Here is a 13559-nt window from a genome sequence, read left to right on the forward strand (position 1 = left end):
GTCAAATTATTAATCATGGAAAAAAAACAGTAAAAATCTGAAATACGGGTAAAATATAAAATCCTACTCAAGAACTCACATTTAACTTAGACTATATAGTTTATGTTGTTACCTGTGATTGTGGACTCAATTATGTGGGACGTACCACACAAACATTATGTAGCCGCATGAATGGTCACAGACACAAGGTGAAAGTAGATTTTTTAACACAGAGCTTGTCCAAGCATATCACTTTGAGTCATAATAAAAATTTTAATTCTATTAGGGTTACCCCTTTGGAGCAAATTCCTATGACTGCACTCAATAGGAGATCACTCTTAATACCATAGAGTCCTATTGGATCTATTGTTTGGGCAGTTTTCATCCAGAGGGACTCAATGAAGTATTAGAATCCATCTGAGAACACTTTGCACTTAATTACCCTCTGTTCACATTCATCTTGGTTTGATGCGACTTTTTTTTCCCCTGAGCCACACCCGATGTGAGATGGAATTTGAGAGGGTCTCCTTGCAAATGTTCATACACAATACGAATACTCAGGGAAATCCATTGACAGACGATACACCTTACCTAGGGATAGGATGTAATGAATAGTAGAAAAAGAAAGGAGAGAGGAAAAAAATTTGTTTTTACTTTTATAAAAAAATTAATAAGAGGTACCATATTTAATAATTGAGTTAGGTCACCGCATGTCCATGTTGTCATTGTGAAATGTTCATGATATGCTGTATATATTTTAATACTCAAATGGAGAATCCAACATAAGTAGTTTTTTAAGTGATTATTTTTTTTTTTTAAATGTGTGATTTTTTTATTCATGTATTTATTAGTGTTGAGCAAGCACTATAATGCTCGGGTGCTCGAAGCTCAGGCCGAGCTCATCGTGATACTCGGGTGCTCGACCCGATCAATGAGCCCAATGTTAGTCTATGGGAGACCCGAGCATTTTTGCGGCGGCACCCCCGGCAGTCTGTAGAAAGCCTAGCAAGTGCCCAAAACGATAGTGACAGTGTTCAAATGACATGGGGACAGCATGCAGATCGCTCCAGGAAGCATTTCTGACGCCCAGGTCACTGCTCTCAACAACGTGGTCAGAGGTATTAAACCACTTTTACGGGCTCACAATAAAATGTTCAAAAACGAAACTGAAACGGTTTTCCTGTGAAATATGTTAAGGAACTTCCTTTCCAGGGTAAAAACTTGTGTATAAGGTAAAACAAATAACCAAAAACAAAAATACTCTTCCACACCTTGGACTATGATTACAAGTAGCATTTTTTATGCGTTTTTGCACTTTTGTATTGCTTTCCACCGTGGAGGTCACTGTAGCTTAACAGGATGGTTTTAATGCCCCTTGGAAGAGACGTGGAGGTCACAGTGGAATAAAAAGGCAATATCAATGCCCCTTGGAAGAGTGGTGGAGGTTACAGTAGCTTATCAAGATGGTTTTAATGCCCCTTGGAATAGCTGTGGAGTTCAGAGTGGTTTAATAAGACAGTTTTAATGCCTCTTGGCAGAGTGGTGGAGGTCACAGTAGCTTAACAAGATGGTTTTAATGCCCCTTGGAAGAGACGTGGAGGTCAGAGTAGCTTAAGAAGATGGTTTTAATACCCCTTGGAAGAGACGTGGAGGTCACAGTAGCTTAACAAGACAGTTGTAATGCCCATTGGAAGAGTGGTGGAGGTCGCAGTCGAATAAAAAGACAATATCAATGCCCCTTGGAAGAGTGGTGGAGGTCACAGTAGCTTAACAAGACAGTTTTAATTCCCCTTGGAAGAGCTGTGGAGTTCAGAGTGGTTTAAGAAGACGGTTTTAATGCCTCTTGGAAGAGTGGTGGAGGTCACAGTAGCTTAACAAGATGGTTTTAATGCCCCTTGGTAGAGACGTGGTGGTCACAGTAGCTTAACAAGACGGTTTTAATGCCCCTTGGAAGAGACGTGGAGGTCACAGTAGCTTAACAAGACAGTTTTAATGCCCCTTGCATGAGTGGTGGAGGTCACAGTAGCTTAACAAGACGGTTTTAATGCCCCTTGGAAGAGATGTGTAGGTCCCAGTAGCTTAACAAGACAGTTTTAATGCCCCTTGGATGAGTGGTGGAGATCACAGTAGTTTAACAAGACGGTTTTAATGCCCCTTGGAAGAGTGGTGGAGGTCACAGTAGCTTAACAAGACGGTTTTAATGCCCTTTGGAAGAGTGGTGGAGGTCATAGTGGCTTAGCTAGATGGTTTTAATGCCCTTTGGAAGAGCTGTGGAGTTCAGAGTGGTTTAACAAGATGGTTTTCATGCCCCTTACAAGAGCCATGCAGTACAGAATATTAAAAACATTATTCCCATTATTGGGGAGTGGGTCTCCCATAGTCTTTGCCTATGCCTTCCAAGCAAAAGCTGCCAAAAATTAAGACGGCGGAACTTGCAATGCTGGCAAACAAGAGCCATGCAGTACAGCATATTAAGAACTTTATTCCCATTATTGGGGAGTGGGTCTCCCACAGTCTTTGCCTATGCCTTCCAAGCAAAAGCTGTCAAAAATTAGGATGGAGGAACTTGAAATGCTGGCAACATGGACCACGGTCACCCTGGTCGTACAGTGGTGTTGGAGGTTGAGGATAAGGAGAGCAAAATACAGCCGAAATGAGTAAGCGTATACCCATGTGTGGGTGTGAAGCGTTGCATGGGAATACACCTCCCTAAATAACACAGTGGATTTGACTTTAAGTTACTCTGCTGTCATTTGGTGGTGATGAGAAGTCTGGACCAATCCAGCCCTTGATCATTTTGATAAGGGTAAGCTTGTCAGCATTGTCAGTTGACAGGCGAGTGCGCTTATCAGCTATAATTGCCCCAGCGGCACTAAAACCACGCTCCGATAACACGTTAGCGGCAGGGCAGGCCAGGACCTCCAAGGCGCACAGAGCGACTTCATTCCAAGTGTAAAGCTTGGATACCCAATAATTAAAATGCGCAGAGGAATCACGGAGGACGCGGGTACGGTCGGCAAGGTACTCCCTCACTATTTTTTGAAACTTTCCACTCCTTGTGGGATTACCCTGCGCCTCAAGGCCTGTAAGCTGGGCGGGTACTCAGAAAACTGTCCCAGAATGTTGACAGTGTTCCCCTGCCTTTGCTGGATTGGAGTTGCGTCTCTCTCGCCTGTACGTCTTGGTTGGGCAACGAACTGTGACCTCTGCCGCTAGAGTGTTCTGATGGGAATTTTTTTAACAGTTCTGCAGCAAGGGCCTTCTGGTACTGCCACATTTTTGTAGACCTCTCCACCTCAGGAATAAGAGAGTGAAAGTTCTCCTTGCAGCGGGGGTCTAAAAGTGTCACCAACCAGTAATGACTGTCACCCAACATTTTGACAACGCGAGGGTCACGATTAAGGCAGCGTAACATAAAGTCTGGTAACGGGCAAGACTTCCGTGTCCTCACCAAGATGATGACTGACCATGCTCTCCTCCTCCTCCTCCTCCTGTTACCCCCTGTCCTCCGGCCACCCACGCTGAACTGACGGTATGACAGTTGTACAGGTACTACGGTCTACAGGACATGATACCAGATCCTGTTCTACCTCCTCCTCTCCCTCATTGTCCCCCAGTGCATGTTGAGATGAGATGAGGCCGGGCTGTGTGTAATCGCCCGTTACGGCTTCTTGATCCATCTCATCATACTCTGGCTGCAATGCCTCCTCTTTAATTCTCTGCCGAAAGCGTTGCAAAAGACAGACAAGTGGGATGCTGACGCTAATGATGGCCTCATCGCCACTCACCATCTTGGTGGACTCCTCAAAGTTTGTCAGGATGGTCCATATGTCAGACATCCAGGTCCACTCCTGACGTCTTATGTGTGGATTCAGACCTGAATATCGACGGCCTTGTTGCAGCTGGTACTCCACAACTGCTCTCTTCTGCTCACAAATCCTTTGCAACATGTGGAGGGTAGAGTTCCAACATGTGGGGACATCACACTCCATTCAGTGTGCCGGAAGTTGCAAACGCTGCTGCAACACAGCAAGGGCGGCGGAAGCTGTACCCGACTTCCGAAAATGAGCTGACAGCAGATCTGGCAACTCGGGGTACGATTTATGAAACCGCTGAACCACGAGGTTAAGCACATGAGCCAGGCATGGTACGTGTCCACATCCACAACTCACAAGCAGTGTGAGGTTTATCACCTAAGCTTATGAGTTTCAGCACAGCCTGTTGCCGCTTGGCTGAGGCAGTACTGCAGTGCTTCCAGCTTGCAACTGATGTGGTGATATCTGAGATGGAGGCTGAACATGAGGAGGAGGAGGATGATGAGCAGGAGCTGTACACTGTGGGGACAACTCTGACTAACATAGGGCCCGCAATCCTCGGTGTGGGGAGGATGTGTTCTGTCCCAAGTTCCGACTGGGTCCCTGCTTCCACTATGTTTACCCAGTGTGCCGTCAGGGAGATGTTCCGTCCCTGGCCACAAGCACTTGTCCACGTCTCCGTTGTCAGGTGGACTCTCCCAGTAACTGCGTTGTTGAGGGCACGGCAGATGTTTTGGGACACGTGCTTCTGTAGTGCGGGGATGGCACACCGGGCAAAATAGTGTCGGTTGGGGACCGAGCACCGAGGGACGGCCACCGCCATAAGGTTGCGTTAGGACTCCGTCTCCACCAGCCTAAAAGGCAGCATTTCCAATGCAAGCAGTCATGAAATGTGCTTATTTAGGACTTTGGCCTGTGGGGCGTTGGCTGCGAATTTGCACTTTCGTTCAAAGGTCTGGGATATGGACAATTGAACGCTGCAGTGGGACGTGGACGTGGACATTGATGCTGTTTCTTGAGAAACTGCCATAACAAGTGAAGACTGAGAGGAGGGGGAATCTTTGCATGCAGTATGGACTGGGGATTGCCTTGCACGCACAACAGGGGGTTCTATTACGTGCACAACAGCGGAAGAAGCAGTGGTGACACCCGCTGACACTGGTCGTGGACCCTGGGGTTCGTCCCACAAAGTTGGGTGCATTCCTGCCATGTGCCTAATCATGCTGGTGGTGCTCAGGCTGGTAGTTTTGTCAACCCTGCTGATGCTGGCATGGCAAGTGGTACAAATGGCCTTTTTGGGGTTATCAGCAGAGTCTTTAAAAAAATTCCAGACTCTGGAAGACCTACCGGTTGTTCCTGCAACGTCCCTCGTGTTGGTGTAGCGGGGAACTGTTGCCCTCCTTCTGTGTGCAGCCACCACACTGCTTCTTCCTGCCTGTTGGGGTACTCTGCCTCCCTCCCCCTTTGTGCTGCTGGTCTCGCTCTGCGTGTCCTTCTGCCACATTGGGTCAGTTACTAGATCATCCACCACCTCCTCCTCTTCCACTTGTGCACCACAATCCTCCTTCTCACTTCGTAATAATTGTGTCTCGTCATTGTCCATCTCTTGTGACAAATTGCCAGCGTCGACTTCCTCTTGCCCTCTGGCCGTGGCTGTTCAAATATTTGGGCATCGCTACTTGGGATCTCCTCTTCCACCACTTCAAGCGGAGCAGGCGAGGGGCACAAATATGGAAATGGACCAGTGAACAGCTCTTCAGAGTGTCCAATTGTGGGATCAGTTGCTGTCTGACAACACTCGGCATGGTGGGAGAAAGGAGCATCAGGGTGAGGAGGAGTATGCGGTCGAGACTCACAGCTACTAAAACTTGACCGTGTGGAAGACAGACTGGAGGTGGTGGTGCCCAGGTAACTGGAAGTATTATCTGCTATCCAATTAATAACCTGTTCACACTGATCAGTTCGCAATACTGGTGTTGTAGTGTGCTTCCCTAGTAATTCGGTCAAGAGCAGGGAGCGAGAAGATGTGGCTGTTGGTTGTGGCACATTTTCACCTTGGCCACGGCCCCATCCTCTACACGCACCATCACCAGAACGTCCAGTTCCACGTCCCTTACCGCGCCTTGCCCATTGTAAATGAAGTAAAATAGCTTACACTCAATGGAAAAACGGTAATAAAATGGAGATTAGAACTGTGGAAGAGGAAAACCACAGTTCTAGTTATCTGGCCTACACCAGAATCTTTTGAACAGATATATTTGTGTCTTAACAGTCAGGGAGACACTATTACTGTTTTTTTTACGGAAAAAAGGCCAAAAGCTGGATAATACAGAGATTTGAACATGGAACTGCAAAACCGCAGTTCTAGTTATCTGGCCTACACCAGAATATTTTAAACAGATATATTTGTGTCTGAACAGTCAGTGAGACACTATGTAAGGCAGCGCTAGTCATCATATTGGGGGATACTCGCTGCACCGGGTCAATTAAAGCACACCAGTCACGTTTTTCCAGTTTTCACACTCCAGCAGTTTATTATACATCATAACTGCTATAACCGAGTCCAACTCAGTGACTCGCCGACTTATTACATATAATGTCCAGGAGCCTTTCAAGTGGCAGACAGGCCCACTTGGCTCCAGTTGCAGCCCCCAGCAAAGTCACTTATAGAAATGTCCACATCAAGCAGTGTTTTACCTTTGCCGGGTTTTAGCTGCTCTGACTTGTTCTGCCACCACTGTGGCTTTACGGCTTCCCAGATGGGGGTCTCCAGCCCTTGTGCCTTCAAAGGCTACTGGTGTGTGGTCTCACCTCACATCCAGCCTTTGTTTTCCAGGACTCTTGCCTTCCAAGCCTCTGGCCCTCCAAGGCTACTGGAATCGCTTACACCTTAGGATTCAGCCTCTGCCTTTCAGACTCCACCAGGCTTCAATAGGCATCACCAGGCCTCACACTCTAGCAGTGTCCCACATGGGAACAGGCCTCACGCCTTACCCACCCCGTCTCAAAACTACCAGGGTTTATATATCTTCCAACGCACACAGGGCCTGTGCTGATGTCACAATCATGTGATCAGACAGACATTCTGTGTGCACAGGACCTGTGCTATGTCAGTCATGTGACCAGTCACCTGAGGGGGAGGTACATGGTCAGCCAAAACACATCCTGGACCATTACCGCAATGCCACAAGCCGCTGCATTACAACTATTACTGTTTTTTTTTACGGAAAAAAGGCAAAAAGCTGGATAATACTGAGATTTGAACAGTGGAACTGCAAAACCACAGTTCTAGTTATCTGGCCTACACCAGAATCTTTTAAACAGATATATTTGTGTCTGAACAGTCAGCGAGACACTATTACTGTTTTTTTTTCGGATAAAAGGCCAAAATCTGGATAATACAGAGATTTGAACCGTGGAACTGCAAAACCACAGTTCTAGTTATGTGGCCTACACCAGAATCTTTTAAACAGATATATTTGTGTCTGAACAGTCAGCGAGACACTATTACTGTTTTTTTTTACGGAAAAAAGGCCAAAAGCTGGATAATACAGAGGTTTGACTCGTGGAACTGCAAAACCACAGTTCTAGTTATCTGGCCTACACCAGAATCTTTTAAACAGATATATTTGTGTCTGAACAGTCAGCGAGACACTATTACTGTTTTTTTTATGGAATAAGTCCAAAAGCTGGATAATACAGAGATTTGAACCGTGAATCTTCAAAACCAAAGTTCTAGTTATGTGGCCTACACCAGACACTTTTAAATAGATATATTGGTGTCTGAACAGTCACAGACACACTAAATTTTTTTGGGGGGGAAATTACCAAATGGTTAATAAGACGCGTATTTGTACAGTCTGACTGAGGAAAAAATAAATACAGGATTTAGATGAAAAAAAAAAGATTTTTCCTTGCCCCTGAGACCGGGTGATAAGTCTAGCAATTTGACCAGCAGGAGCACACAGCGCTGTAATGCACTGCTTGTTGGTATAACCACTGCGTCTCCTATACAGCCTGCCTGCCTGATATCTGGGATGGATATTAGTCCTGAGAAGAACTGTTCGTTTGATTTGGTATGCTTTAGAGACCCTACACTAATTATTTTGCACTATGTATATCTCTCCCTAACTCCGCAGCACTGACCCTGCGCTGTCTGATCCCGGGTGACTGTGTCCAAGATGGCGGCGCCCGGTTTTAAATACTCGAGGTGACGTTGTGCAGCCAGCCAATCACTGTAACTCCCACAAACAACATGACTGCGGAATTACAGTGACTGGCTGGCAATCCCTGCATGTTCATTGGCTCTGTAAAGAGCGCCAAACGTGCAGGGCGGAGACCCGAGCTCCCGCCGAACATCCAGAGTAGTGAGATGCTCGGGCGAGTACTGAGCAGTGTCGAGCGAGCTCGCTTAACACTACTATTTATGCATATTATATTTGTACCAGAATCATTCTGGATTAATAACATTGTCTGGGGAGTATATATACCTGGTTCCCTATGTCTGACATCATTCTAGATACTAATAATTGGGATCTGTGAGAGAGAACAATCCACCCACAACTAATTAAGTATAAGGTTTAAATGTTTCTATATGCCACTATTTATTTTACACCTGATGAAGACTCATAGAAGTTGAAACACATTGTGTTTTTAAAAGTATTTTTATGGTAAACGTGGTTTGACAGTAAAATCTGTTTTTAAAATCAATAAATCTTATATGGATATATGGACTGTCTGATCTCCAAATCCAAACGGAAGCGCCATCCCAAGTTCTTCTCTCCTTGTATACCTCCTCGTGGAGCGGCTTCAGGGTCAGGAAAAGCACACTACCATGGCATTGGATGAGCAGCATACCGAAGGAGAAACTCCAGTCCTCTACTAAATTTTCTGCCAGTGTTGTGCCTGTCCAGCACAACCATTTTGGTTGAGTTCATTACATACACTTCACCTCTCCACAGTGTTAGAATTAATTACTGCGCTCAGGCCGTGCTCTCTGTTCTTTTTCCTCCTTCTATCTTCACCTGCCAAGGATGACTATTGCTTAAATCGTGAAGAAGGTAATGCACAGTATTCTGAATATTTATTTAAATAGTGTAAGAGCTCATTATTATTATATTGGTGTGGGGCTAACACCTGGCACCCTTACCAATCACCTGTTATTTGCTCTGGTGGTTACTGGGCATAAGCACTTTAAACAGAGCTGCAAGGCACAGCTCCATTTATTTATTCCTTTTACTAGCTTGTACAGCGCCATTAATTTTCACAGTGCAAGTAACCTACAGTTGTTGCCAAAAGTATTGGCACCCCTGCAATTCTGTCAGATAATACCCAGTTTCTTCCTGAAAATGATTGCAATCACAAATTCTTTGGTACTATTATCTTCATTTAATTTGCTTGCAAGGAAAAAACACAAAAGAGAATGAAGCAAAAATCAAATCATTGATCATTTCACACAAAACTCCAAAAATGGGCCAGACAAAAGTATTGGCACCCTCAGCCTAATACTTGGTTGCACAATCTTTAGCCAAAATAACTGCGAACAACCGCTTCCGGTAACCATCAATGAGTTTCTTACAATGCTCTACTGGAATTGTAGACCATTCTTCTTTGGCAAACTGCTCCAGGTCCCTGATATTTGATGGGTGCCTTCTCCAAACTGCCATTTTGAGATCTCTCCACAGGTGTTCTATGGGATTCAGGTCTGGACTCATTGCTGGCCACCTTCAAAGTCTCCAGTGCTTTCTCTCAAACCATTTTATAATGCTTTTGGAAGTGTGCTTTGGGTCATTGTCCTGCTGGAAGACCCATGACCTCTGAGGGAGACCCAGCTTTCTCACACTGGGCCCTACATTATGCTGCAAAATTTGTTGGTAGTCTTCAGACTTCATAATGCAATGCACACGGTCAAGCAGTCCAGTGATGGAGGCAGCAAAGCAACCCCGAAATATCAGGGAACCTCCGCCATGTTTGACTGTAGGGACAGTGTTCTTTTCTTTGAATGGCTCTTTTTTTTTCCTGTACACTCTATGTTGATGCTTTTTCCCAAAAAGCTCTACTTTTGTCTCATCTGACCAGAGAATATTCTTCCAAAACGTTTTAGGCTTTCTCAGGTAAGTTTTGGCAAACTCCAGCCTGGCTTTTTTATGTCTCAAGGTAAGAAGTGGGGTCTTCCTAGGCATCCTACCATACAGACCCTTTTCATTCAGATGCCGACGGATAGTACGGGTTGACACTGTTGTACCCTCGGACTGCAGGGCAGCTTGAACTTGTTTGGATGTTAGTCGAGGTTCTTTATCCACCATCCGCACAGTCTTGCGTTGAAATCTCTCGTCAATTTTTCTTTTCCGTCCACATTTAGGGAGGTTAGCCACAGTGCCATGGGCTTTAAACTTCTTGATGACACTGCGCACGGAAGACACAGGAACATTCAGGTCTTTGGAGATGGACTTGTAGCCTTGAGATTGCTCATGCTTCCTCACAATTTGGTTTCTCATGTCCTCAGACAGTCCTTTGGTCTTCTTTCTTTTCTCCATGCTCAATGTGGTACACACAAGGACACAGGACAGAGGTTGAGTCAACTTTAATCCATGTTAACTGGCTGCAAGTGGCATTTAGTTATTGCCATCACCTGTTAGGTGCCACAGGTAAGTTACAGGTGCTGTTAATTAAACGAATTAGAGAAGCATCACATGATTTTTCAAACAGTGCCAATACTTTTGTCCACCCCCTTTTTAAGGTTTGGTGTGGAATTATATCCAATTTGGCTTTAGGACAATTCTTTTTGTGTTTTTTCATTGAAGACAAATTAAATGAAGATAATAATACCAAAGAATTTGTGATTGCAATCATTTTCAGGAAGAAACTGAGTATTATCTGACAGAAATGCAGGGGTGCCAATATTTTTGGCCACCACTGTAATTTTGATAATTGGTACAAAAATGCTGCAGAAAGCTTACAGCATTAAACACGCACCAATTTCTCATTGTTCTCATTTTGGGAACTTTGCGCATTCAGTTAAGAAAGCTTTGTAGTGACAACAATTCAGGATTTCCATTAGAGCTATCCTTAAATATTTTCTTTGAAACAATTCATCATTTTTAAATAAAACAATCTCTTCAAGGTGTCATTGACATCGTAGAAAATCCTTGTTTTATGCAACAATGCAGGAAATTAACAAACCAGAGCACTGAAAGCATTTTTACTAGTTTTGTCTTAATGGATAAGATACATACACTGGATTGTGGTATTCATCGCATACAGTCTAATACTTTCATGAAGTTTATTCTTTACAATATAATAAACACAACAGTCACATAATAGAAAATTCATTAATGCACACAATTAAGCCAATTTTCTGGGCTGAGAAAATATTTTACCCTTGCTGTCCAATAGACTATGAGATGTGAGATTTTAAATAAACTCATTGGATTAGTGTTTCTTTCCATTGAAATTGGATGTTTCTGCACATGCATACTGTCTCAGCAAGTACATGCGTTTAAACAAGGTTAAACAAGTGCCTGCTTTTAAACAAGTGCATGCTTTTTAAGTATGTGATTATTTTTAAAATGATTTTTTTACTGTAGGAGGTGCACTTGTTGGGACTAGAAAAGGAGATTATCCCAGATAACTGTAAAGGCTCATTCTGACATCTGTGAAAGGCATTCTGAATACAGATTATGATGCATGGATTCACTGTAGGTCTCTTGGCTTGAACTTAGCAGCATTACATACATCTTTAGACCAGTTAGGAAACCCACAGTTAGTCTATGCATTGCAACATGTATTCAGACTGTGTTTCATAGACTTCTGAGTGAGGCTTAAAGGGTTATTCTTATCTCCAAGATCTTAACCCAATATGTAGTAGGTGTAATAATAATAATAATAATAATAATAGCAAATACTTCCAATTCGAAATGTAGTATAGTTCTTCTGATTTACTATGTGCAGGGCATTGTCGTAGCTTAGGTATCTATCGTTCCGGCTAGTCATGAGCGAGCGTACTCACCACTGCTCAATACTCGATGGAGCATTGGGGTGCTAGTGTACTCTTGTTACTTGATCGAGTATCGCGGGTGCTCGAACGCTATGCTCAAGTCCCTGTCCCACATGTTTCTTGGCTGTTAGCCAATAAAAATGCAGGCATTGCCTGCAAAACACTGTAATGCCGTAGCCATGTTGGCTACTGTCATTATTGTGATTAGCAGCCTGCATTGCGTCATTGGGTCTATTATAAGACCCAGTGACGCAATGCTCTGTTCAATCTCCTTTGGAAGCAGTTTAGAGAGAGCTGATCCAGTAGGGAGAGCTTAGATTAGAGCAGGCATATAGGCAGTGTTTAACCCATTAAAAGCCCAATACGTACCTGCGCCCTGTGACTTAAGAGCCAGGTACGGAATAGTACATCATGATTGTCACAGCTGACACCCGGTGCTATGTGCTGGGAGCGGTCTCGCACCACTCTCGGCACATTAACCACCGCAATGCTGAGATCGAAGTCGATCACAGCATTGCGGTGGCACAGGGAGGTGATCGCGATATTCATCTCTCCTGCCGGCATCCAACGCGGTCTGCCGCGGCTTTCCGGATGTTGCCATGATGACCCGATGTCATCATGACAACATCCGGGTCACCAGACAGCAGGAAGATATTTTGGTCATGCGCAGTGCATGACCAAAGTATCTTCTGCATCTGCAGCGCTGACAGCCTGTATAGCACAGGGATGGTGCTCCATCCCTATGCTATACAGGCGATCAGAATAAAAAAAAGTGAAAGTGGGAAAAAGAATAAAAGTAAAAAAAGTGTTAAAAAATGAAAAAAAAAAATTGTAAAAATATATAAAAAAAAAAAATAATCCATCAAAAATAAAAATCTAATGTACCCATCAATAAATATTATTATGAAAAAAAACAAAGCAAAACAATAAAAGTACTAGTACTAGTTAACCCCTTTAGTGAACACAGTAAAAAAAAAAAAAAAGAAGAAAAAACAATGCTTTATCATCATACCGCCACACAAAAAATAGAATAACACACAATCAAAAGCACGAATATAAATAAAAATGGTACAGCTGAAAACGTCAGCTTGTCCCACAAAAAACAAGCTGCCATATTGCTCCATCAGCTGAAAAATAAAAAAGTTATAGCTGTCAGAATAAAGCGATGCAAAAAAAAATTTTTTTCTATAAAATACCTTTTATTGTGTAAAAGCGCCAAAACATAGAAAAATGTGGTACTGCTGTAAACGTACTAACCCGAAGAATAGAGATACCTTATAAATTTTACCACATGCGGAGCAGAATAAAAAAATTAAAAAAAAACATTTCCTGAATTGTTGGTTTTTGCTTATTATGGCTCACAAAAATCGGAATAGAAAGCGATCAAAAAATGTCATGTGCCTGAAGTTGGCACCAATAAAAAAATCAACTCATCCCGCAAAAAACAAGCCATCACATGACTCTGTCAGCCAAAATATGGAAAAATTATAGCTCTCAAAATATGGCGATGCAAAAACTAGATTTTACAAAAAAATTTGTCTTTTAGTGTGTGACAGCTGTCAATCATAACAACCTGATATGATTCTGGTATCGCTGTAATCACACCGACCCGAAGAATAAAGTCTAATCACTTATACCGCACGAGGAATGGCGTAAAAAATAAACTGTAGGGTTAGGGCTGGGGTTGTATTAGGGTTGGGGTTGGGGTTGTATTAGGGTTGGGGTTGGAGTTGTATTAGGGTTGGGGTTGTGCTTCTCAGTGTCTCTGC

At 43.6% G+C, this 13559-nt stretch overlaps 1 protein-coding gene across 2 annotated transcripts in view; it reads right to left on the reverse strand.

Annotated features, from left to right (window-relative positions):
* Positions 1–13559, reverse strand: part of LOC141164964 (teneurin-2-like) — a 2056926-nt gene that overhangs the window by 1245620 nt on the left and 797747 nt on the right. The gene's annotated exons all lie outside the window — the stretch shown is intronic.

This window comes from Phyllobates terribilis, unplaced genomic scaffold (genome assembly GCF_046119375.1).
Source record: "Phyllobates terribilis strain yellow unplaced genomic scaffold, ASM4611937v1 Scaffold_11__3_contigs__length_659146591, whole genome shotgun sequence".
Taxonomy (NCBI): Eukaryota; Metazoa; Chordata; class Amphibia; order Anura; family Dendrobatidae; genus Phyllobates; species Phyllobates terribilis.